At 45.1% G+C, this 25,840-nt stretch overlaps 1 protein-coding gene across 4 annotated transcripts in view; it reads right to left on the bottom strand.

Annotated features, from left to right (window-relative positions):
- Positions 1-25,840, bottom strand: part of LOC111840222 (partitioning defective 3 homolog) — a 163,369-nt gene that overhangs the window by 129,777 nt on the left and 7,752 nt on the right. The window lies entirely within an intron of this gene.

The raw sequence follows: 25,840 nt of genomic DNA, 5'->3' as shown, positions 1-25,840 counted from the left end.
GGTACAAGATACCCAAGTAACCTGGTACAAGAATCCCCCACCTGCCCAAGTAAGTTCGGCCTCATCCATACACACTAATGCAGGGGGGGCCAATCTTATCCTTAAAGGGCCGGTGTGTATGCAGGTTTTTGGGATAACCTGTAGGTCAGCTGTTCAAACCCAGGTGTGAGGACTCTTCAGCCAATCAGTCCTCTAATTAGTAATCTAATTAGGGAGTTGCAGCGAAAACCCACATACACACCGGCCCTTTGCGGATAAGATTGGCCACCCCTGCTCTATTGGGTTACTCTCTACCACAATCCAGTTGTAACCTCGAGAAATCAGCCGCTCCTTCGGTGGATGCAAGCCACACCCACCTTCAGCCAGAAGACTGGTATCCATCTGACCTTCCCTTACTTCTCCGTACCAACACACATTTAATCGGTTATTTACTTGTTAACTTCCAATCACTGTGCCTCAGAGGGCAGGTGCATCCCGCATGAACAGTACACAGAGTATCGAGAGCCATTAAAGTAGCACACTGTTGTTAGAGTCAGTAACAAAAGATGGCAACTTAATGACCCAACCACCCCCGTAGCTCTGACATCCGGAGGTCCTGTGTCAAAGCGGCAGAGAAAAGCCAGGAAACGCTCCACTGTGAGGGGGGGGGGGGAGACACAGGGAGAAACAGCTGTGGGGAGACAGGAAGGAGATGGAATCGGAACCACCAGAACGAGGTAATGGACCCACTCATGAAGCAGATGACGGCACGTGCGGTTAAGCAGGCATTCATTAGAATCAGAATCAGCTTATGTTGCCCAAGTTAGGTCACGCTCGCAAGGAATTGGACTAGGCGTTTGCACGAGAACCCACACACAGGACAAACTTAAACTTAGTAACCATGTTGTTGCACACGGGAAGGTATGCAGAATCGAAGCCTTAGAGATTGGTCGTCTTCAGAACTTAGCTGGAGTACAGCGTATGAATTAGCTTCCCGATTTAACCAGCCTCGAGTAACTAAAAACACATTTGTACATTTGACTCAACAGTGAAAGCAAGCTTCGCTACTAATGAACAAAAAGACAACAGACTTCAGAGTACATTATTGAAGTTTTAAATATATTTATTTAAAAGATGATTCCAGAATTATGGACATTTAGACTCATAGCGGCGCACAGAATGCCTCAAAGTGCAGACAAGCTTAGCATCATTCGTATATTAATATACATGTTAGAAATACATAGAATTTTGTCAGTGTTATGCATCAACATCAAACGGGCAGACTTTTACGGGAGACAGATTTTCTACTAACTGAATTTTAAAGAAAATTGCAGAAAAGCACATGTATAACATGCAAGAAACTTGAGTGAACATAAAGTATACATTTGAAAATAGTCTTTGGAGAAAAATATTGTCATTATAGGTATAAACCAGTCCTCCAAAAACTATAGAAACCACACATTTTATGGTTAATTTTAATGTAAAACAACCAAAATAGTAATTAACAAAAAGTATAGTTGCATAAGAGCCCAATAAAATATTCGTATTAAATATATAATTTTTCTTTTGTCTAAAGTCATTATGCCTGAGCAATAATTCACTATTACAACAGTAATTTCTAACAGCAGGACTATAACTCATATATTGTCAGATGACGTTTAAATTGCTTTGGTTAAAGACGTGGCTTATCTGAGGTGAGACAGGAATGATGGCTAGTAAATTTAGCGGTAGCTTCTTCCTTTAGGCTGGCAGATATTAAAGAATAAACATACCACAGAGATTTCTATGACGCCATGACATGAATCCTTACCTCGTTCTGCCATCGTTGCTTGAAAACATAATTGATTGCAGGGAGCGTATTAATATGCGGTTTTGACTCTTTTTAAATGTTTACCTCGCATTTGTGATGATGTGTACAATCACTGAACTCCCCATTTTGTCCCTGCATCAAGATGAAACTGGTAAATCACTCAAACACTGGAAATGTTGCCGTATTATTGTATATTATAATTTTTTTAATCATACTTAAGATTAGGGTGACCACCTAATCAATATCAGGAGGGACACCATGAGCCAGGGTTTGTAAACTACCATTTCAATTAAAGGACCTGGATTTCACTTTAGCACTGAGTTCTTGCTGTATTCTGGTTGGTCAGTCTCATATAATCATGCGTGTGTCACTGACGTTAATGTGAAAGAGCTGGATGAGTCTTTCAATCAAGGTAACTAACCAGTAGAAGTACAAGACGAACCAAACAATTCAGCCGAGCACAGGAGCCTGTCAGTTTCAAAGCAGTTTGTAAAATTTTACGTAGACCCCCCCTGACATGTATTAGGTGGTCACCCTACTTAAGATTAATACAAGTTAGCTTTACACATAAAGTTTGGACGCCGTTGTATGAATACAGCTTGTGCACCATAAACCTATCCTCTAAGTCCTCTGAGTCTGGTTCCTCCTAAGGTTTCTTCCTTCTAGGGAGCTTTTCCTTGCCACTGTTGCCTCTGGCTTACTCACTGGGGGCTTTGGGCAGGGATGCTGTAAAGCGTTTTGGGACAATGTAATGTTGTGAAAACGCACTATAAAAATTGAACTGAATTGAATTGAATTGAATTGAATTGAATTGAATTGAATAAAACGTTATGGACCTAACTTGGCTGTGGAATGTGGCGACATATTTATATATTCATGACACTGCTCTCAACACAGAGTGAACGTACACATTACTATGTTAGTCCCTTGTCCTAAAAAATTTTTTTTTAAAAAACCCTTATCCCTTTCTCAAAACAATATGGGTGGTTGAAAGTTTTTATTTTTGCATGCGTGCATCACTCATGTATGACACAAAAATGCTGCAATTCTATTCAAAATCTGACAGGGCAGTTGCATACAGTGAATTACATACACAAGTGAAGAGTTTAAAGATTCTTTTGTTCCCGTGCATTAATTTTTCCACGGTAAGGTGGACCATTGCATGCAACTGCTTTAAACCAGCAGTCTCGCCCTTTTTACAGTGACGACATTATTACAAAGCAAGTACTCTGGATACCTACTGAATCGCAGCGGTACATCTGCATCTGAATCCCCTCAGTATATTCGGCCAATCGGGGGGCAGCAAAATATACTGATGCACTACACTAAGGCTTTTAAGAAACGTGTGTTTATGCAGAGAGGTGCATTACAGTCCTTGTCCACATCCATTTACCTTACAACCACTTCCCCTGGTCAGGGTGACTGGGGGTAAACACACAGTCCATCACCAAGACACTAATCTGACTAACTGCATGTCTTTGGACTGTGAGAGGAAACAAGTGATCTCAAAGGAACCCCCCCCCCACTCCCCCGCGCGCGCACACGCACGCACTCACTCCCCTTTCACCTTGTAGGTATGGCGCTCACCTACCAGCCTGCTAATTAATTACTTTTTTTCCTACCACTTTCTTGGTGTCAGTTTTGATGTCACGGCGAATGTTCATTGGCACTATCTGTGAAACTTGCCGAGCTTGACAGCAAGCGGAATGAAGAAGTGGGTATAGACAATGGATGGACGGTTGCATGTACATCACATTTTCTTATTCAGTAGAAAACAAAAAACTGATCTACAGGCCATATTTAATTTTAACAAAAGCAGATAATGAACTGCAGTAAAATCCCGCTATAGTGGACTCACTTATAACGGTATATCGTCTATAAGGGACGAGGTCCGCTGGTCCCGGCCGTGCGCCTTTACGAACATACAGAAAAAGCATCGGATATAGCGGACTGGCATTTAACGGAATTTCACTTATAACGGACAAACAATTTGGTCCCCAGGGCCGCTTTTAACTGTAGTTTTGTTCGGCTATAACGGACATGCAGGCTCCGGCGAGAAGGCGTGTGGCGAGCCGGTGACATGCAGCGCAGATACGGAGTCGGGATTATTAATAGTCACGCATCTGCTCAGGTAAAGTTGGATTACTATATGTACAATATAATAATCTATACCACAAGTGTGTCTGCTGGGGTGTGGCATGAGTAAATGGTGTTCTGTAGTTGTGTTCTGGGCATACAGCAACTTTGGATATAACGGACTTTGGACATAACACACTGATTTGCCAGGTCTCTTAAAGTAGCCATATGAAAGCATTGGTTATTCTTTTTAACCAATCATTTACATGCATAAATCTGCAGGTGCACGTACCAGTTCTCACTGTCTCCGTGCATCTTTCTCATTGGATGATTGGTTTTTAGTGTTCAATGATACACACACACGTGCAAGGGACATCTTGGAGAGATTGCCTTTCTGAAACTAAACCAAGATAAAGTGTATCTAGTAAACAGAAGGAAAGACACATAAGATTAATCCTTAGCCGTAAATGCCACACTAATATCCCCTTTGTCCTTTCATTAGTATTTACTTTATGTTTTTGAAGAAGGGTTATTGAAAACTGTGAAGACAGGTTTTACACACGGTTAAATGCGTGTTTGATAGGTGTTTTGATGCCCTAATAACAAAAATTATTACAGTATAAAATGGGCATGCAGTTCAATTTGATGGGTGCTTTAATGCCCTAATAACGAAAAGGAAACAGGACAAAAGTATTAGTATGGCCTGTTGATATATGCAGAAAATAAATACGACCTGTGAAGGAGATGTGACTGTATTGCACTTTTATAACAATTTTCAGGCATTAATTTTTATATATAAAAGAAGTTTAAGTGTTAAGTCAGTCACACATTCCCAACCTACATAACTAAGCATCAGTGTGTAGCTCAGTGGGCTAAGCCTGTGTGCCTGTGATCAGAAGGTTGCAGGTTCAAACCCAGCCTCAGCACATCTGTGGGTCCCAGAGCAAGGCCCTTAACCCCCCAGCTCCCTGGGCGCCTCCACAAAGAGCAAGTTGAGGGAGGCGTAAAGACAATTTCCCCACACAGATCAATAAAGTATCGATTATTATTATCAGAAGGTGTGCTCACTTCTCAAGGGAATTTATACAGCCAGCAGAAATATCCTTCAGCAAAATCCATTTCAGTATCATGAACCTGTCTGAGAAAATTATGACTAGAATTAAACCTGGGCTCAACTAAATCTTAATTAAAACAAAAAGAAAAGACTAAAATGCGAGTTTAATATATACTGTAAACTACGATTTCCAGTAAGTGACTAAAACTAAATAAAAAAATTCTTGCCAAAATGAAAACTGGTCGCAAGCCAGACATTTAAGGAATGAATGAGCCGATGAATTCCCTCATACCCCAATACGGAAAATCACTGATTGTCTAATGCAGTCGTCTCCATTATTTCAGCAGTTGTGTCTTTAGCTCTGGTGCTGCTAACTTTGAATATTAATTGTTTAAATATTGGCCAGCCAGGGGTGCCACTAGAGTAGTGGTTCTTAACCTTTTTCGAGTCATGGACCCCTTTTTCAATCTGGTGAAAGCTTCGGACCTCCTTCCGAAAATATGCACATAAACTCCTGCATTTTGAATGCAATGAACATCTTTTATTGAACTTTGTCTCAAATGCTCATCCAATGCATGACATGCACAAAACATGAATAATCTGAACAAAAAATGTTTCTCACTTTTTCTTGCAAAATTAACGCCCAATCCATGCTAAATTTAAATGCCATAACCTCATGCAATTTAAACAAAATGCTAATTCTGCTCGAATGCTCATTTCAATTAGAAGGCCATTGTTGTTTCCCTTCAGTAAGAAGATGTGCAGCTGTTGTGGCGCTAACACGCGTTTGACAGCCAGTCGATTTTGGCTTTGCGTCTGGGTAGAAACAAGTGCTGAAAAGCCACTCATAAAGATATTGTTCATTTTTAATCTGACCATCACGGACCCCCTAAGAACTCTCTTGGGGGGGGTCTATGGACCCCAGGTTAAGAACCCCTTCACTGGAGATTCTGGGCCACATCAAAGCATATCACATTGGGCCTCCAACCCAGATCAATCCAATTAAGTTCCCCCCTGTCACTCAGGGGGCCATTTGGAATCGCCTAACCTTCCCATGGTGCCCTTGCAGCCGGCAGTATCGGTATGTCAACTGATGGGCTGTATCATGCATCACCACATATTGTTTGTTCCTTCATAAAAGACAACACGTAATGAAACACAACAATAAAGCCATATTGTTGATGAATCATAGCAGGAAAAAAAAGAAAAAAAAATCCTGATTCATATTGTAGCAAGTATGTCGGAGAGCGATCCTAAGGGCTGGGCTTAGCAGTAGTTTTCCGCCATCCCCCACTCACTCGCTCCGCTACTGCAGTTGATTAGATTAATTTCATGTTGTGACTGCACTTTTTTCACTTTGTCAGTGTTTCATAGTTACAGTGAGTGTCCCCTTTTAGCTGCCTGCGGTTTAGCATGATTGCGTCTCGTATTTTAGCTCCCCTCCCCGTTAGCGTGCGTCGATTATACAATAAAGTCACGCTTCTCAAAAAGTTGTTGCACTCGCGCCATCTCTCCACACTGGACCACCGTGTTCCTCAATGCTCGCTACAATATTGCACCCAGAATCATGCAGCCCTAACTCCTCGTTTTATGTTCCCGTTGCAGGAATATCGAGACAAAAAAAAAAAAAAAAAACACGCAGGCTGAATGCTGAGGATATGCACAGTTCATACAGGCGTACAGCTGCAGTCGCCCCTGTGGGGGGGGGAGGGGGGGGGGGGGGCAAGAGCTCATTAAAACCACTGCGCCACCCAAATAGGTCAGTTTTCCTAAAAGCTCCTCTTAAGTAACCACCTAAGTAAGGTTCTCTGCTTTAATCCACGGCTGAAATTCGCTTTTCAAAAGGTCAGTGCTCTTTAAACGCATATAAAAACCTTTTAAATAGCACCTCCTGTTTCTGACATTTTTCCTGTTTCAGCTCGAGACTTTTTTTCTGCACCGTACAGCCCTTGGCTGCCAGCATTTCCGATTGGTGTGATCCCGAACGGCCAATTCCCCACACAGGCTCTGAGAGATGTTTTGAAAATACAGTGAATTCCTGCCAATAGCGAAATACAGGCCTGGACATGTCACAAACTTACCTAAGTGGCACTTTGACTGCTTCAACTCATCTTACTCGCTTGGGGGGTGTGGAGAACTACAATCCTACAAATGGATGTCCCCAGTCAGGCATATGTCTAAACCTGTTTCACGTTACATAATCGGCACCCAGTGGAATAAAGTCTAACTAGGACCATTCATTTCCCTTTACGTGAATTGTATTCCTGAGTAAATTAGGCTAGAGGTTTTTTAGAATAAATGCTAGAGGTAAAAAGTTATCTGCAAATAAAGAATTAACTTGAGGATCGCGGATAGGTACAGCTAGCAGTGCTTATTGCGCTCAGATGCACTTGAATTGAGCAACTCAGATTCCAGCAGCAACCAGTAATTCAACGTGACACAAAACGTTACACTTGTGGGGAAAAAAATGACGTGTCACTGGCGTCAGAGTACAAAACTGGCAACGGTGATTTCCAAAAACCTCTCTTTAGTTACAGAAAACTATAATGTGGTGCAAGACAACACATTAAACACGTTCGGAGAACATTCCGGTAGACTGACGCAAGTGTAATACACGCACGTGTCACATGTGTCAACTGTACCCAACCGAGCACATGGCTGACTTAACGATTTAATGATGTAATGTGAAGTTAATATGATTAGGGAAACAAGCCACACCCATTAGTGACATCACAAACCAAGGCCATAATAATATAAATTAGGGGAGACACCCCCCCCCCTGCATTATTCAGATGTGCTCATGATGACCCCCCCCCCCCAATGTATATTGTAACTATGGCCTTGACCCCTGCAATGTTAACTCCATGACTACTGCCTTGTCATGAACTTTCAAACCATACCCAAAATGCAGACCTTCAAACCATACCCAAAATGCAGACCTTCAAACCATACCGTATATTCAAACATCATAGGACAGCCACTCCCAAAGACACCAACAGCCTAAATCAAGCCACACCCCATGATTTTTGGTAGCAATAAAAGTTGACATCCTCCGTTTGCACCATCACAGGCCACATTCTGTTTGTTAGATCAAGATTAAGGCCAAGACCTCCCATTCCTGGAATCACAGTGAAACGTGCACACCCTGCACTCACACGTCAGAACTCCCATCGCAAGTGACGTTACAGACCACACCAGAGACCACAGACCATACCCTCATGTTAAAACCATCACACCACACCCTCCATTCACATATAGTGACTCCTTCTAATTGAAACATCAACCACACCAAACCACGTCCCCCCATCCATGCAAAAACACCCTCAATTTTTCACCTCCACAAGCCCCCCCCCCCCCCCATTAGAAACATCACATATCACAGGCCAATTCACACATCAAAACTACTGTGTCATCTGTGACATCACAGACCATGTCATATCTATGACATCACAGACCACATCATGAATCACTATCACTAAAGATGCACCAATACCATGTTTTTTAGAACAAGTACCGATACCAAGTAGAGCTGCGCAATGTCTAAAAAATAGCCAGCAATATTTTAAACTTTAAAGTAACGGGATAAACAAGAATATTGAAATCCTCCCCTTCACCACAGCACCAAGAGGGCCAGTTAACTATTTTTTTTTATTTTGTTGCAAATATGCATGAAAGGCAGAAGAAAACGATATACAGACACAGCCTGCTAAACAATCGGTGTTAAGACTTGCCACCTGGGAGGGGGGGGGGGGGGGTGATCATTGATTTGGAGTCTCTATTGGTCGATTATGATTTAAAAACATGTCACTCTAAAACCTCTGGTGGTTCATTAAACTTTTACACCGCATGCCACTTCAGAAAGTTTTACGCTCTCCGTGAATCACCATCAGGACTTGCCTGATCGATGCTGAGTAACAGCTTCTGTTATTTTCACCGCACGAGGTTTATCGTTTGACATTTTCTCTCGCCGTGCTGCTATTTGCGGTCTTGCTTGCTTCTGGTTGTCGCAGTGGTCATACTCTTTCTCGTGTTTAGGTTTTAGATGTTTAATTACATTTCTAGTGTCGAACCTGATTTCGTACCTCCTCTCGATAGTTTAGCAGGGCACAGTTTGCAGTCTGCTATGCTTCGAGTTTCATCGTTTCCACACTGCAGATATTTTGTCGTGTTCATATTGGTCTTTAATGACATCACTGAGACATCATTACATGGTGTCGGTTAAAGGCATTGGCAGATTGTCACGAGGACGAGTTCCAGGACAGGAACGTGGTTGTGGACCCATCCCTACACATCACCAGCCATGCAATTCAGCTGCACTCTGAATTCATACATACTAACCACACTCACTGTGGAATTGTAGGCCACGCCTCCATTCATACATGACAACTATTTAATAATCCCCAACATCACCCAGACCACACCATAAATACCACATCACTGACCACACAATCCTCACCACACGATCTAGCCATACCATCCAGTCACCCACACCATCACTTTACTATCAAGCCACACCTTCCTTCTGTGTCATCACAAATAGCACACTGCATTTCAGCTCCGAATAATACAAGCCATACCCTCCACTGACTCAACATGCACTCAGTTCAGACTACCACAAGTCCCGCCCTACATTCACACATCAAAACTACTGCCCTATCCACAACATAACAGACCACATCACCAACCGTGCAATTCAGCTATGCTCTCCGCTCACATATCACACCACACTATAAAGCCACACCCCATTCAGATATCACAGGCCACGCCCCCATAAACTATCAAGTCAGCTCCCTTTCATGACATCACAAATAACACCCTCTATTTTTACATTACACAATAAAAGCCATGCCCTATATTCTCCCATCGTGTCCCCTGTCCTCTGCTAGCCAAACAGAAATTAAACAAACTAGCAACCAAAACTTATACACAAAACCAGAACGGGCTGAACATAAACAGAGTAGAACTAAGTAGACTAAAGTAGACATAAAAAATACCAAGAACACATACAATAACCAGTCAAATAATCAGAAACCAGCGCTGCATATTTAAAGTAGCATCAGGCTGACATTCCCAACAAAGCCAATGCAATATATTGCAATACTTACAAGCCACACCCCAATTTGTGACATCACAAACCACACCCACAATTCAAACATCATGTCATCAAGCCAAAACAAGATAATTAAAACAATCTGAGGTTAATTTAAGAGGAAGTCTTGATGGAGCAGAGCAGAATATACATAACATATAATTATGTGGAGCCAGAACAGTCAAGTACAGACAGAAATCTCATTGTTAGGACTGTGGAAAAGCAACAGACAGAGCGTGACATACTGTAGTTCAGGTGAGGTTTCGGCCTTTAGTCAGACAGATGTTAAATCAGGAAAAACCTCAGATAGATAATCCCAGCAGAGGTTGTACTGAAAGCAAATGGGTGCTTACAGACTGCAGGATATTTTAGGGTAATATTTAATAGCACGTCATATCAGGGAAGGTAGAGAGGATTTTCTGAGCACAGTTACAATAATAAAAACAATAAAATAAAACAGATCAGGGAAGACAGTTAACCAAAAACAGGTGACAGAATCAAGGCTGTTGAATTCTAGGAGGCAACGGGGGCCAGTAGTTATATGAGCAGTTCTGATGTCGCAGTTCATCCTTGGTTAAATGCTGCGTTACCATGTCAACAGTGTACAGTCGACACCCTGGTCCAGGTCCTTGACTGTAAATTGTGTGGCATTGTCTTCAAGATGAATTGCAGCCAGAATCATATTATTATTACCACTATTATTATTCCTGTGTAGGCAGGAACTGTGACGTAGATGAAGAAAAAAACATCTTTTAAGAAGAGGGACAAAAGTAACATCCAAATATTCTTCAGCACGATGAACATGAAGGGAAGTTCAAGAATAGTATGGCCACCATTTGTAGACAAAATGTACGTTTCAGTCTTTTAGGTCTGTGTTTTTTTTTTCCAGTAATTAAATTGAGATGAGAAATGTAATCACAATAATGTGCATTGAATCGCTTCATCTCCATTAATAATCCCCAGCCCCCTAAATCCACTAAACTACTCAAAAAGATCACAAACACAACCAGCCCCCGGTGCCAATGCCCTAAAAAGAGTTGGCAAACTTTCTTTTTAGCGCCCGACAATAGCTAACAGATCTTTACAGCCCTTTAAAACGAGGGAGGGCAAAAACTCGGCAAGGGCCAGTCATTTAGTCATGACAACGGAAACTCAGGATCCAAACCACAAGAACAAACAGTCTGAAGTGTGTCAGTATAAACAGTGAGGCCTCACACTCTAAACTTGGCCTTAGTAATTAGAAGCAGGCTGTTTCCTCTGTTAGATAAATGGTGAAAAGGTACGTTAGACATTCCGTAGTTGATATGACAAGGGTGGACAATTATTAATGAATAATTGAGTGGGATTCTGTTTGGGGCCGACTTTCTACTTTCGACACAAGAAGCGTGTAAACTTCCCAAGTGTCCTTCAAGGTCTCCTTGCCGGTGACGATGCCATACCTGGTCGATCGGCGATGATGATGATGAAAGAAATTCACAGCTGGGGGGTGGGGGGGGGGGGGGTGTCGGTGTGGGTGAAATCCCATTTCTGTAACAGCTGCCTGCAAGCCCCACTGGGGACCGGCCAGGACGTACAAGTCTGAACATCTGACGCTCAACAAAGCGAAAAATCTACGGAATAATAGCTTCACACGAGAGCACAGTCACCCAGCAAATCTGTAAACACCAAAGATAATGCGGGCCTGAAATAGACGAGAATTAATCTCGCCAAGTGGGACACAAATCACACGAGGGAGGGAGAGGCAAATATGCACCTCTGCTCGCAAGCGGGACCGCCATGTCTTCCGCTATGAGGATTAAGATTTCCCACTCTCTCCAAACACCCGCCGTCGGTTTGGCTGAACGCGGGACTGGGTGGTTCAAGGTGGCACGGGTGTGCGTGTCTGAGAGGAAACCTCAGAGTGAAACTTCTTGATTTATGATTATGGGGCCCAGTAAAAGCAGAGAGGAGCCTAAGCTTGCAAGAAGTCATTCATGCAAAACATCCTAATAAACACAGCGGCTCACAATCAAAATTCCCAATAATGTGTTTGTAATTGACAACACCACCTTAAAACAACAGTTTATGGCTGCTAATAGACCTCCCACATACTCCGAAATATACTCTCTGCACGAGACATTAGGGACAACTGATACGAAATATATTGAAGATCATAAGAACTTAAGAAATTTACAAACGAGAGGAAGCCATTCGGCCCATCGAGCTTGTTTGGGGAGACTACAACTAAGATCAGTTATATATGAGTGACTGTACCTGTTACATTCAATTCATGGTTAAAGAAAACTGTTTTAGGTTTGAGATAATGGCATCATCAAAATCGTAAATCTCGATTGTGCATCTGCAGTCCTCCACTCAAAATACCAAGCCTAAAAAAAAGAAAGACTCATTGATGAAAGCAGACTGACACTAATTGTACAGACCAACTTGGTGTACAATTTGTCAAGCGAGAATACAGCAGCGACACAAAGACCAATGGGAACGCAAGCCTCACTGCTCCTCCACGCGAAAGGCGCTCTGCAGCCAGCAGCCTTGAAGTCACGCTTCTTCCAAAAAAAAAAAAAAAAAAAAAACACCGCAACTGCAAAGAGCTAAAGCACGAAAACATCTGAAACTGGAGGACTTGGTTAATCCACCCAGATCACTGTCAGCTACGTTCGTTTTACGACCTTCTCAAAACGCCCCTGGGGCAACGAAGGCCGCAATCCTGCCTACGCCATGACAAGATGCGTCAAGAGCCAAAACCACAACTCGGGACCGGAGGCTGGCTGCAGAGGCCCGGCTGCATGGGGGCGGGTTCGAGTCTCCAGCGGGGCCCCACCTGTGTCGCTGCTAGGGTAAAATCCGCATTAAAGCTTCTATATACATCCAGCCCCTCTAATGGACACGTTGCGATAGAACTAAACGAGTAAAATCACTCAGCATTTTTTCCCTCTATGTTTTCTTAACAGCTTAACGAATAATCCCATTACAGAGACACTGACTCAGTGTTCAGCCAACACTGGGATGTCTTTCACTAGCATCCTCCTGAAGGCAGGTTCCAATCACTCCTGTGCCACGGGGGAGAGCGACACCCAGCAAGTCTCACTGAGCAAACTAGCCAGAGGGATCAACCCTCCACGGACAGAAAGTGGGCCGTCCCGGCATCAAGGACTGTTGAGATCAGCCAGGCCTTTACTGCTGGGTCACCCTTATGTCATGGAAATGTTCTTTCACTCAGGGAATGCATGATCTGACCATCGCTGGTCCAACGGCTATAGATGCCCTCAGGTCACACTCAAACATTACTGAGCGGTAACACTGCATGTGATGAAATCAGGAGATAAAAACCAAACCATCTCTACAACCTCTACAAGCTTTGGGTGTCTTGTCTGACTCCTAACATCAAATATTTTGTACCTGCTCTGATCTTGCAATCATATAGGCTTCTGAGAGATGGAAAACGAGATCAGCTTTGTGATCTTTGTGCAGCAAATATAATAAAAACAAAAGCAATCAAATACAACCTCGTTCCACACAACCGCAAAGCACGGAAGTTGAAAATCTCAGCACATTGCATCACTGCCCGCATGACCAATGATCCATGACACAACACTGGTTCAAAACTGAACAAGCAGACCATTTCAGATGCTTCAGGTCTAGCATATTAAGGATCGCCTAAATGGTGCCGACCCAGACAGAATCAGGCAGAAGGAAACTATCCGTCATAAATCCATGCTGACTCAATCACTCCATGCTAAGCAAATTAATACCACATGTTTGAAGCCTCAGTGTATTCAGCAATTATGGATTTAATTAAACATCATTAATGACGGTTTGGGCCTAGAGAACTTGCACTTCACCGGCTTGATTTCCAGGGCCGCGGCTCCACGAGGGCTGTGGTTCTGCCTGGGCTGTGGTTCCGTCTGGGCCGCACCTGGCTCGGCACTCTGACGGACTAAGCCGTCCTTCTTCAGAATCCATACTGTGTCGAAAGTCCCGCCCCCCCCCCCCCCACACACACACACACACACACACACACACACTTCTGCCTTTAGCTTCACCCCAGCTGCCTGTAAAATGTCTCAGACCTGAAAATCATTCGCTGCCATGTCATTATGAATAATTTCCAAAGGGGGGGGGGGAGCTTGATGGCTTTGCATGAGCATAAGGAGGATGAAGGTGACGAAGATGTTTTTCATGAAAATCTTTGCCTTTATTCCTTCTTCCTTTACTATGCAAGCAGAAATGGAGGAACTAAGCCAGGATATCTTCATAACACATTAATAAAAAACAAACCGAATACATAAAAGCGAAAATATCTCGGTGAAAGTTCACACAGGAATAACTGAGGCCAACCTCCCTGCTTCAAAAGCTAGATACCGTTGTAATAACAGCCTTAGCAGGACAAAACTGACTGAAGCTTCACAGACTCAAGTCTAGAAACTTTGCCTATCAAGATAAGTAATTTCTGACCTTGATTACAGAGTAATCAAGATTTATAGACTCATTAAGTGCAGCTAATGGGACCTGGTAGTAAAGTAAACACGACCATGATGCAGTTACTCGAGCAGATAGAAAAACAACTGGAAGAATGCATCAGAGAGCTGGCTATCAGGTCGCGGCACGTTGTTTAACTTCACGCGATTCTTCCCATCGTGATACGAGGCACTCCATGCCTTAAAAGCACGAGCGTGCTCCTCCGCAGGGAAGCCCTCTCACAACATCGGCTGCTTCTTCCCTCCTGAGGTCGCTCCCCGGGTGGAATGTGCCCCAGCTTGCGGGAACCCCCACCACCCAATCACCCGACAGGATGGAGACGGAGAGAACACCACGGGCTGCGGGCATCATGCGTCGTGTTGCCAGGTTCACGGGTTTTGACACTATGTAGGCAGATTACAAAGCAGTCTTTATCTATGCCGACGCTCGGGTTTGTATAGTACCTGCCTAGCGAAGTATATCACCAGAGGGCAAATCGGCGACACTCTTCCTGAGAACGAAACCCATACGACGACTTTCACTGATACGCCTCTTTTAGCCTCCAGAGCTAACATGCTAACCACCCAAGACCACCTCCATTGGATGCTCCAGCATCAGCTCCCTGGGATTTTATGACCCGTATCCCGGGTGGTGGGGTCGGCCGGGGGCACGGTGTCCGCAGGGGAATTAACCTCGCCAACATTCCCGGAGTTCGTGACAGCGCTCGGCGGGAACAGTGCCAGGGTCCCACGGGCCAAGTTTCAACAATCGTGATAATACTTCAGGTTGAGGGGTTTCGAACCCGGGCCAGTAACATGGGGCGCTCTCTCGAGCATGGAAACTGGTGGGCAGAGGTCGTCACCCACAGCGGGGACCGCGGGGTGGCTTCTATCGCATCAGGAGACCCAATCGTCCCTCTCCGCCGGTGTCAAATCCCTGGGAAGACAACCTATAAGGTGCAAAGACCCCGCCCCCCTCCAGCCCCACAACCAGTTCTTCATGAACGACAGCATCCAGGGAGATGAGAATTGCAGGATTAGGAGCATATCCTGCCAAAAAGCGAGCAGGCGAATCAAATACAAGCATGAAGAGAAATTCAGCAGATGAAGACTTAAGTGGCATTCGGCCAAGTATGGAGATGTGCGGCCAGCTGGCAAAAAAACCCACAATACAGGTTTTATAAATGTACATCCTCTCCTTCTTAAGAGACAGACGTCGTCAGGCGTTTCACAAGGCCCTGTCGATCGCTACGTTGCAGTAATTAAACACAGCATCTAATTTAGCTGATGCTCTTGCATGACTATTGATCACTGGCACTCGACATCATATCATTTGCAAAGCTCCCTCAGTAGCTAATTCTTCTTCGGTGAGGTTCAGTTTCGGGTGGGGGGGGGCGGGGGTAATGCCTTAGCATTGTGGCCCAAGAGCTCTAGGGTTTAAGTCCAGTCTCTGCTCAGTATGGGGAGTTTGTCTCTTTAAAGTCTGTTCCTGTGTTTCATCCTAGTAGTCTGGGGTCCTCACACAGTCCAAGGACATACAATGAATAAGGAACTCAGAATTGTGCCATGTGTGTGTGTGTGTGTGTGTGTGTGTGTGTGGTGGGGGGGGGGGGGACTGGACCAGCACTTTCTCCCTAACTGTTAAAAATCTTGAGGATCACCCCAACACAAACCCTAACAGCCCTCCCTGAAACCTGAAGGCTGGACAGCATTGCTGCTCAACTGCAAACTCACATTTAATTGTTTGATTTTTAAATAAATAAAATGCAAGCCACTCTAAATAGGTCCCTTCAGAAGAAACACAACCGCCCCCCCCCCCTCCCCACCAACATTCAGGGTGCTCCTATATTAGACATGAATATCAGGCACGATCCTTCAAGTAACTCTGACCAGCATTCCCAAAGACAGGGACATCGTATGTCATCATGGTAACGACCAGGAGCTTGGAAACCGCACATCCTGTAAAAGCAGCGGGACAGGCAGACGGCGATCATGGAGAGACTTCGACAGTGAAGACAACCCAGTGAAAGGCAATTTGGAGTAAATATATAGCACTGCTTGTGCCCGAATCGGCTCTGCTCCCACAGAAACACTTTAACGCTTCAGCCGTGGTGTTCAGAGCGGAAATAAAGTCCCGTCCGGATTAGGTAAAGCCTGGCTAACAAGCTAAAAAACAGTGCAGCACTTCAAAATTAGCGCATCACAGATACATATGTCACTCGAGGCCACGCAGATGACATCCAATCGGTGACAGCAGACAGCCAAGTCCGTCTCTGGAAGGGCAACCGTGACATCATTAGTAGGATTACAGCCTGCCCCTCCGTCACAACCGGCAAGGCGAGTCCACTATCGTACAAGCGCTTTACGTTGACGTAATCATCGTTAACCAGTGTAAACCTCAGGCACGAACCCATAATGATAAAGAGAGGGATGGGGGGGTTTGTCACTTCCCTTCTCAGCCCAACAGGGGGGGGAAAAAACCAAATCGTAGGGCTAAAAGGATTAATCTGGGAGTATTACACCACACTGCTGAATTGAGAATTTAATTGATTTATAGATGATGATCAAGGTAATAAACATCAGGTATTGATCAATAATACCCGTTACACATATACAGACATTTATGAAGCCATTTACGTTAAATACTCCATCCAACATCCCCCTTTCTGTGATTTGAAAGATGCATTTTGATCCTTTTCCACAACCAATACAACACCAAAATAAGAGTTCTGTGACTATAGTTTCCCAGAATCGCCGAAACCTCAGTCCTGTCAGGATAATCACTGCACTAATTTACATAGGACATGTGGGTTGTTGACGTGGGACGCCGTCATGCGATTTCACTGCCACGGGGTGATAAACCCCAGCAGAAATGGGCCTTTATAAACAGCACAAATCCGGCAGTGAGAACACAAAGCTGGGTCCCGCTTCACCAAGGTACTAAGAGCTCTGTAGCAACCAGACTGCAGTCGGAGTGGGACACCGGTGTGGCCTCGAACCCACAGCCAAAAATAAACACAGCTGCCCACAAATGACTCTCAAAGTATAACAATACAGACGACATACTGCAATGCATGGAACCTAGAAGTTAGCAAGCTGATCTGGGGTTAGACCTAGTTTAAACTTCAAAGAACAATCAGCCCCCTCCCCTCAGGAAAGGTCATAGCTTGCTTGCTAGATTAAAATGTCCCTACTGAGACCCCTTCAGACAGCCCAGGACTGGGGCTGCTTGATTACGGCAAAAATCATAATTGCAATTATTTTGGTCAATAATCACGATTATTTGACAAGATTAATCAACGGCACTGGAAGTATCATGCAATATGTTTATGATAAAAAACTTGTCTTTTTAACAGTGAATTTCCTTGAAGTAATAAAAATATAATTCAAAATGGGCAGTAAGTAAAAAGGAGCTGGAAAGGGGTGCGCTGGATTGATCGGAAGCCAAAATCATAACTGAAATTTAAATTAGATTAATTCCCCAGCACTACTTAGGTGGGCTAACATTCTGCAGTGGGCATGTGCAGAACAGTCAGAGCTGTTGTACACCTAGATCAGACAGTAACATGCAGACCTATGACAGTGCATTAAACGTAATTCAGGGGCTTCACAGACCACAAATGTGAATATTATCAAATGTGTGCCAGTAGACTTCCAGCAGATGGTGCGTGCGAAATCACCCAGGAATACTTCTGAACAAGAACCCGTCTGCAAGGTAGAGCGAGGGAAAACAAAAAAGGAGCATAAAGGAGAATAGAAACACTGTTTGTAGGAATAAGAGAAGTTTGGGGGCCGTAATTTCTGCCAAATGAGGCATTTCTAAGTACCAAACAGAATTCTTGCACATGCCACATTTTTAAACTTTTTTTTCTCCCCGCTCTGTTAAATTCAGCAAATAAACAGCAACCCTGTTAAAATTGTAAAGTTTTTCTGCTGCAGATGCTGTGTTAACTTCTCTTAACAAATAATGTCGTTTGACTAGGCATGCCCAGTCTTTTGCATACAGCAGTATATGACCGGTAAATTCACACCAAATAGTGAACACATTTTTTTTCTCCAAATTCTCACACAGTGAATTCCCATGTTCTCTACTGCCGTATGTACTTTGTTAAGTCTCTTTCATACAGTTTTCTTAGCATTTGATTACTGCTAGCCAGTCTTTACATTTGATAAATATATTGTTGATTGTCAACTCCAGAATTATTACAGTGTGACTTGTTATATTGCTATTGATGTCTGCAGTGACCTCCTGTATGACATAGGTTTGTTTATATTAAGTCACAGCACTTGAATGTGGCACAAGCATCCAACCTAAACTACCATAATGATCAATGAAATTCACTAGAGAACTTATGAAGTTGAATTAGCGTAACAGTTCAGTTGTGTTTACATTCCTTTATTCTAACTGGTCATACACCATGCCTGGAAATGACTTATTTCCACACTCAACTGTGGTCTGTATTGATACATTTCCAGCTGGATTCAGACGTTAATATATTATACAGCCGTAGGATTTAATAATGATGAAATTCCCAAGGTAGCATTGTTCCTCAGTAAGGCACGACGACGCCATTAACCACAAGTCTCCCGTCATTGGTCAGAACCATCAGGAGCCTTAAACAACCCACAGACCTGGAACGTTCATCATCCCACATGGAGTTACTGAGCATTTCTGGGCCTGACATTCATGATTATGCATCAAAGGGGGAAATAACATGGAGCGTGTCATCGTTGGACTTCAGAGACTCGCCAGCAAACTCAAATTGCGTTCCCCGCTAATGAGCAGGGCGGCGGGCGTAATTACAGTGCGCGAGGAAAGCAGGAGCACGAGATTTCTTATTAAGTGGAGTTGGAGCTGAGAGTAGAAGGACAGCCAATTAGGAACTACCCCGTGGGAGACCCCGTGGGACACCCTTAGGGATGAACAGTGGCAAAAGGGAGTACTAGACAAGTGCAGACCTCAGTCACATTTCGCGACTAACCTACCCTGCACATAAGAACTGGATTATGGTGTAGAAGCAAGGTCTGATGTCTCATCCATTTCAAGTGCTCTGAGACATGCTAAGGGATGCAGAATAAACTCTCAGAATAAACCAACAGACATCAGTGACTCATTTTGCCAGGGGGGGGGGCAGCCAATGAGAAGACGCATCTTGAATTCTTCCTGACAAAAGACAACAGACAACCCCATGACAAACAACAATAATAAATTATAGTTGTGAAATAAACTGTGACTGACATGATCAGATTTTCCAATGAAACTGCTTCCAGAGTTACCTGTTAGAGCAGCTGTCAACCAGTTTGACAAAAACAACACACCAGAGTGAAATGTACCTTCTGAAAGGCAGAGAACCAAAAAAAAAAGAAAAGAAAAGAAAATACCTCACTGCCAAAAGATGAAAAAAAAAAAACCCAGCGAGGCTTCGGAGTATGCGGAGATCATTTTAGGTCACGCGGACCTTGGCTGCAGAGCTGTATAAATAAGACAGCGTCACTCCACGTTGTCTGAGCAGCTTGTCAGGTTGAATAACATCAAGAGAGACCACACGCCTTTGCGATTTAACGCACCACCACTAGCGCAAAAGTTCCTGCAACGGCGCCCCCAGCGTTCATTATGTCTGGCTTGCTGCCTCCCACCGTGGATCGTGTGGCGGACGGCTGAGCTTTCAGAAGAGACCCCGCCTCAGTCTAAGCTGCACTCCGGTCAGCTGTGATACTTAAGACGCCACTGCAGTTATACCAAAAGGCTTCTCTTAATTAAAAAGCGCACAGACCCCAGAGAAGAGAACAGAATGAATGTTGTGTGTCGGACTGACGAGGAGAGCAATAGTCAAACCGCTGGCAGAAAGACATGAATGAGCTCAGACCCCATCTGGGCCATGGTTAGAGATTAATTTGTTCCCCCTGTCTGGTCAAACAGGGAGAGCATAAAAAAGGAGGGAGTGTAAGGAAATTATAAGGCATGAGGCGCCAGAGGGAGCATGCTGCAATGTGCTAGCCGAAAGCTAACGGGATCGAAGCGCTAGCCGAATGCTAACGGGATCGAAGCGCTAGCCGAAAGCTAACGGGATCGAAGCGCTAGCCGAAAGCTAACCGGATAGAAGCGCTAGCCGAACGCTAACCGGATAGAAGCGCTAGCCGAAAGCTCACGGGATCGAAGCACTAGTCGAAAGCTAATGGGATCGAAAAGCTAGTCAAAAGCGAACAGAAACAAAGCGCTGGCTAAAAGCTAACAGGAACGAAGCACTAACCAAATGCTAACGGGAATGAAGTGCTAGCCAAAAGCTAATAGGAACGAAATGCTAGCCAAAAGCTAATGGGAACGAAATGCTAGCCGAAAGCTAATGGAAGCAAAGCACTAGCTGAAAAAACAGGAACAAAGCACTAGCAAAAGAGAAAGTTACAACTGAAATGAACAACAGCTCGCTTCTTATATGAATGAAGCTAAAACCAACAATTCTGCCAGCATGATTGTTCTAGAAATCTCTAGATTAGATCAATTAAAAGAGAAAACAGTGGAGATAAAACACAACTTGACTTCCGTTCCTCACAAAAGTGTGCACTGTCACAGGGGAAATGTACAAATTGACAAACACTGAATATTTAACAGGATTTCACCCTGTCAGTGAAGTGACCCGAATGTAAGAGGTCAGAGGTCACCTATGACTGTATCCATGTGTAGTTTGTGGCACTGTGTGAATGGGCCTCTTTGTTAAAGCAGCAGCCAATGTGCAGTACCCCAATGAGACTAAATAAATATCTCCAGAACAAGTGTGGGAACCAAGGACAGAATCAAAGAGAGATAAACAAAACAAACAGCCTTATCTTAGCCGAGGGGTTTCTAACGTAAAAAAAAAAAAAAGGAGTCCTCACTTCCCTTTACAGGAGAATCCAGCAAAAAATGCATCAAACTGCATTTAATGACTCACCTGGCTTGGGTCACACCCCCTACTAGAGATCACAGGGTGTGAGTTTTAACAGAGAATAGCAGAAAGGTCAGGAAAATCGCTAGGGTTTCCGGTAAACACAGAGTGCCTCTGAAAGACATGGGTGTGCAGTCACACGGAGACAATAGAAGGTGACAAACACAGAAAAGGCTTAAATACTCCAACACAGAGATAGAATGTGCGGGAAGTTCAAAGTTTGCAGGCTCTAGTGAGGACAGCTCATCCTGAAGCCACTTGCAGAGACATTCCACACGACATCATTAAACTACCCAGCATGCACTTCAGTCGCCAGCAGCAGAAGCTAGCGCTCACACGCTGGCACGCCATCAGACAGCGTAGCTCCACTGCCTTATCTCCAGCACCAGCAGCTCCTTTTCTGGCCATCAGGAGAGCGCTAAAGCTCATAACGTTCTGGATATTGATGCGTCCTCAGTTGCTCATACCATGCTAAGAACGTCTGACATTCCCACAGCCGGCACGGACGCCAGCTGCCAAACACCACAGACGCCACGCGATCCTGAGCCGCGTCCCTCCTCGAAGGAGCCCTCCTCAAGCGAGGCCCGTGGAACCCGAGACGGGCCCTGCGGCTCAGCGCCGCCCGGCCGGCCGAATCCGGACCACAGGCGGGCCACTTCTCCAGGTTTCCCGACACAAACCCGAGCGGCCGCATGCTGAACCAGGCGCGTAACAACAATGATGGCCGTCCACCCTGGGAGGCGAAAGCTACACACCCTGTCAGGCTTTACGTTCTGATGGTTACATATTAAGTAATTATTCATGGAGTCAGTTACCTCATCTGACATTTTAGGTGTAAACCAATTGATTAAGCCTAAAACCTGTCTGAATGCATTGCAAGATAGCTTAACCCCCCCCCTCCCCCCCATTCCTGATTCATGATGTACCTAAACTGGCCCATACTCTGCACAATCGGTAGGCAAAGGCATCGACGGGGCACCCGCCAATCACGGGAAACCAGCGGACCAAGTGCTTTACCGAGAGATTAGCGCTGAACCTGGAGCGCTAAAATCTGCAGGGGAGACAACCGGCACCATCTGGCTGGTTAGGAATGACTAAAGGTTGATTTAAACTTCTGTGTAGTATCTATGCCATAGGTAGCCTCGTACCTCCCCAGAAATGTAACTACGGGCGTCAGGGGATGGAGTAGGGTCCGCAGCTACGCCATTACCTATGGCCTAGATTCTACACAGAAGCATAAATCAGCCTTAAGACAGGATGTTGGGGGGAGGGGTGGGGGTAACCAGGTAGTATTTCTTCCAGTTGAGACCACCAGTACTAACTGGCTGGTCAGGAAGAGCTACGACAGGAGGCTGGGGTGGGGGCAGGGGTACCATTGCTCACAAATGCATCCAGACTATTATTAGAGCCGGTCTCCAGGGGGCTGAGCTTTTGTCTAAACGATTCATCCTGACCTGGCCGCTGCCAGCGGGGCCCACAGTCACACACGTGGCGAAGGCGGGAGGGAGGAGACGGGGGTATTTATAGCGGACAAATCTCCACAGGGTGAGAGGGGGGAGGAGATCGACTCCATGGCAGCAATTAGAAAGTGCCCATAAATGCCAGGACACATGAATCTCGCTGCAGAAAGAAAGAGAAACCAAATGGAGGGGACAGGCATGACAACGGCCAATCAGAGACGATCGAAACGAAAGGAAGTGAAACGAAACGGATGGGACAGGCATGACAACGGCCAATCAGAGCTGATCGAAACGAAAGTTAGAGAAGTGAAACAGAGGGAACAGGTATGACAATGACCAACCAGAGCTAATAAAAACAAAGAAAGGAGAAACGAAATGGAGGGGACAGGTATGACAACAGGCAATCAGAGCCGATCAAAACAAAAGAAAGAAACCAAACAGAGGGGACAAGTATGACAACAGCCAACTAGAGCTCATCAAAATGTATGACAACGGCCATTCAGAGCCAAATGTAATGAAAGAACGAGAAACCAAACTGAGGGGCAGGTGTGACAGCGGGCAACCCAAGCTAATCAAAATAAAAGAAAGAGAAACAAAATGGAGGGGGCAGACATAACAGCCAATCAGAGCTAACAAACAAAAGAAAAAGAAACCAAACAGAGGGGGACAAGCATGACAATGGCCAGTCAGAGCCAATCGAAACAAACGGAAAACAAAACAAGAAACGAGGGTGTTGCCCACTGTTGAGTGACATCTGTGTTTTACATGGAAAAGTCCTACTAGTGTGCAAAGCAGCGAGAGGAACAAATCCAGCAAACCCACTCTGCCCCCACTGACAGGACATCTTTGGCATGCACCTTTTGTGCGCATTTTCCCTGAGGTGGGGATTTCAGGTCCAGAGAGTACAAATCCAGACCAGGATTTTGTTTCAACCAACCAGTTGAGTTCTCTGTGACTGTGACTCTTTATACTCAACTGCTTGGTTGAAACAAAATCCTGGTCTGGATTTGTACTCTCTGGACCTGAAATCTCCACCTCTACATTTTCCCTGATGTTTACCTACACCCCCCCCCCCCCTCCAATCTCTGCAACTAAAAACAGCTATGCTTATTAGCCCTTCAGACTTAAGCTGCCCAAATGTGAGAAAGTAGCTGCATCACTGAGATGCATTAACAGCTCAGCGAACTTTAATACTAGATGGAATATCAAGCGACATAATGAGAATTCAAGTGCTGAGTGAAAGGGTATCAGGCAGGACCACCTGTGGGCTCAGGAATGTCCCGAAGCCTCATTCTGGAAGCCATAAAACAAAGGTCCCTGAAACCTCCGCACACGCCCGTACGTTCCACGGAAACCTTTCCATAGAAAGGCTTTTCTTCACCCAGTTCCCAGACTCTCGATGGAAGACTGCTGTCCACAGACCTCATCAGCGCCGGGAGATGGGGTGACAGCCGCGGACTGTTCGGGAATAGCTGCCGCCACCCCAAGAAAAAAAACAGCTCTCAAAATAAACGTGGGGGTGCTTTTTATATCCAGTTTATGCTGGGGCACTTCCTGTGTTTATGGAAAAACCAGAACAGGAGCCTGCCAGCCAGTGAGAGAGAGAGGCACGGACCCCCGTCCAGAACAATCCGGCACATTTATGGCAGAGACCCCAGCATGTAGTCACACAAGGGGGGGGCGTATAAGACCTGAGCGACAATCCTACGAGCGTGTGCTCCACAGCACCCCTGAGCAGCTGCTTAATCACCACGCCATTTTAAAAGCAGAGCGAACATCACCGCGCTTTAATCCCCGCCCGCGTGTCATCATGCCAGGTCACATGACCGGCCTCAACTACGACCCACGGGTAAGCTGACCCACGGAGGACCCCGAAGCAGAGTTATGAGTGTTGAACTTTCAGTAAGACGCTGGCCTGCAAAACTGTTCTTTTAAACAAATCAAAGCAAAATCATAAAGAAAAAAACAAAGATCATTACTCAGGTATCATGTTTGCTTCATCGATGTGGGATAAATGTGCAATTCACACATATAGAGCCTCCCTTGTGGGCAAAGGAGGAGGCAGAAAGTGAACTAATCAGAAATGACCGATGTCTAGTGGCTGAGAAAATCACCCAGGAGACGTCCAGCTGCAGGATGCTACTGTAGTTACCGTACAGGCCGCAGTGGCTGAGCGAGCTGCTCTGCTTCACTGCACAGCATGGCACCTCCCTCACTGCACTGCAACGGACATGGGCTTCACTTCAGGGCCTGCCTCAGCCAATCAGAGCGTAGACGCAGCTCATCTCTGCCCACCGATGATGGTGACAATTCTTCTCCCACACTGGAAGACAGGCCACCTAACTAAAAGTATTTATGATCAGATCCCATGGAGCTGCCATGCGTGAGGTCCACTGCAGACCACAAGTAGACCACAGGGAATTTACAGACGCTAGTCGGCTGGACTGCTGGAGAAACTGAAGGACCTAGAGGAAACCTACATAGCATGAGGAGAGCAAGCAAACTCCACACACAGAGCAGACGCCGGATTCGGACTCCCAACCCTGGAGTGTTCAGCACAAGTGCCACCCACTGAGCCCCTGTGCCGCCCCCATGCTATTAAAAAAAACAGCATAGTAAGTTCCCCCCCCCCCTCAGGAGTCTGCTCCATGAACCATTTCATGTAAACGATGTGGGGAAAAAAATCCTGCAAGTGTCCCCGTTGCTCAAAAACCCGCCTACATTCAGAAGCCAGTCATCTGGGTTCTTCTAAACTACCCCCCCATCCAGAAGCAACCATACACCCTCCCCCCCCACACACAACCACCCCACGATAAATCACTCCTGCCTCATCATCTCCCACATCATGCAACTCCCGGTAACGACGAAGCCCAGTGTAAGAAGATCACCAGAACCTTCAGCCAGGGCAACAGCTGACAGCTGAACGTCTTTCCGGAGCTCCTCCCAGTCGGTTTATCAAGTAACCAGAACTTTGCAAAAAAAAAATAATTCAACA

This window comes from Paramormyrops kingsleyae, chromosome 4 (assembly GCF_048594095.1).
Source record: "Paramormyrops kingsleyae isolate MSU_618 chromosome 4, PKINGS_0.4, whole genome shotgun sequence".
NCBI classification, from domain to species: Eukaryota; Metazoa; Chordata; class Actinopteri; order Osteoglossiformes; family Mormyridae; genus Paramormyrops; species Paramormyrops kingsleyae.
The sequence above is the reverse complement of the archived record's forward strand: the minus strand, read 5'-3'. Positions and strand labels throughout refer to the sequence as shown.